Source organism: Monodon monoceros, unplaced genomic scaffold (assembly GCF_005190385.1).
Source record: "Monodon monoceros isolate NGI ecotype Baffin Bay Population unplaced genomic scaffold, NGI_Narwhal_1 Super_Scaffold_17, whole genome shotgun sequence".
Taxonomy (NCBI): Eukaryota; Metazoa; Chordata; class Mammalia; order Artiodactyla; family Monodontidae; genus Monodon; species Monodon monoceros.
Genome location: NW_021703773.1, coordinates 32,252,349 through 32,254,555, shown reverse-complemented (window position 1 = coordinate 32,254,555; position 2,207 = coordinate 32,252,349).

The following is a 2,207-nucleotide window of genomic DNA, read 5'->3' as shown; positions in this document are numbered from 1 at the left end:
CACCAGAAAGACAAGATCCAGCCTCATCCAGCAGAACACAGGAACCAGTCCCCTCCACCAGGAAGCCTACACAACCCACTGAACCAACCTTACCCACTAGGGGCAGACACCAAAAACAATGGTAAATACAAAACTGCAGCCTGAGAAACAGACACACCAAACACAGTACGTTAATCAAAATGAGAAGACAGAGAAATACACAGCAGATGAAGGAGCAAGGTAAAAACCCCCCAGACCAAAAAATGAAGAGGAAATAGGCAGTGTACCTGAAAAAGAATTCAGGGTAATGATAGTAAAGATGATCCAAAATCTTGGAAATAGAATGGAAAATATACAAGGAACATTTAACAAGGACCTAGAAGAACTAAACAGCAAACAAACAATGATGAACAACACAATAAATGAAATTAAAAATTCTCTAGAAAGAATCAATAGCAGAATAACTGAGGGAGAAGAAGCAATAAGTGAACTGGAAGACAAATAGTGGATATAACTACTGCAGAGCAGACAAAAGAAAAAAGAATGAAAAGAATTGAGGACAGTCTCAGAGACCTCTGGGACAACATTAAGCACACCAACATTCGAATTATAGGGGTCCCAGAAGAAGAAGAGAAAAAGAAAGGGACTGAGAAAATATTTGAAGAGATTATAGTTGAAAATTTCCCTAATATGGGAAAGGAAATAGTTAATCAAGTCTAGGAAGTGCAGAGAGTCCCATAAAGGAAAATCCAAGGAGAAACACACCAAGACACACAGTAATCAGACTATCAAAAATTAAATACAAAGAAAAATATTAAAAGCAGCAAGGGAAAAGCAACAAATAACATGAAAGGGAATCCCCAAAGGTTAACAGCTGATCTTTCAGCAGAAACTCTGCAAGCTAGAAGGGAGTGGCAGGACATATTTAAAGTGATGAAAGGAATAACTTACAACCAAGATTACTCTACCCAGCAAGGATCTCATTCAGATTCGACAGAGAAATTACAAACTTTACAGACAAGTAAAAGCTAAGAGAATTCAGCACCACCAAACCAGCTTTACAACAAATGCTAAAGGAACTTCCCTAGGCAGGAAACACAGGAGAAGGAAAACGTCTTACGATAACAAACTCAAAACAATTAATAAAATGGTAATAAGAACATACATATTGGTAATTACCTTAAATGTAAATGGATTAAATGCTCCAACCAAAAGACACAGACTGGCTGAATGGATACAAAAACAAAACCAGTATATATGCTGGCTACAAGAGACCCACTTCAGACTTAGGGACACATACAGACTGAAAGTGAGCGGATGGACAAAGATACCCATGCAAATGGAAATCAGAAGAAAGCTGGAGTAGCAATTCTCATATCAGACAAGATAGACTTAAAGACTATTACAGGAGACAAAGAAGGACACTACATAATGATCAAGGGATCAATCCAAGAAGAAGATATAACAATTGTAAATATTTATGCACCCAACATAGGAGCACCACAATACATAAGGCAAGAGCTAACAGCCATAAAAGGGGAAATCGACAGTAGCACAATCATAGTAGGGGACTTGAACACCCCACTTTCACCAATGGACATCATCCAAAATGAAAATAAATAAGGAAATAGAAGCTTTAAATGTTACATTAAACAAGGTGCACCTGATTGATATTTATAGGACATTGCAACCAAAAACAACAGAATACACTTTCTTCTCAAGTGCTCATGAAACATTCTCCAGGATAGATCATATCTTGTGTCACAAATCAAGACTTGGTAAATTTAAGAAAATTGAAATCGTATAAAGTAGCTTTTCCGACCACAATGCTATGAGACTAGATATCAATTACAGGAAAAAAATCTGTAAAAAATACAAACACATGGAGGCTAAGCAATACACTACTTAATAACCAAGAGATCACTGAAGAAATCAAAGAGGAAATAAAAAAATACCTAGAAAAAAATGACAATGAAAACACGACGACCCAAAACCTATGGGATGCAGCAAAAGCAGTTATAAGACGGAAGTTTATAGCAGTACAATCCTACCTCAAGAAACAAGAAACATCTCAAATAAACAACCTAACCTTACACCTAAAGCAATTAGAGAAAGAAGAACAAAAAAACCCCCAAAGTTAGCAGAAGGAAAGAAATCATAAATATCAGATCAGAAATAAATGAAAAAAAAATGAAGAAAACAATAGCAAAGATCAATAAAACTAAAAG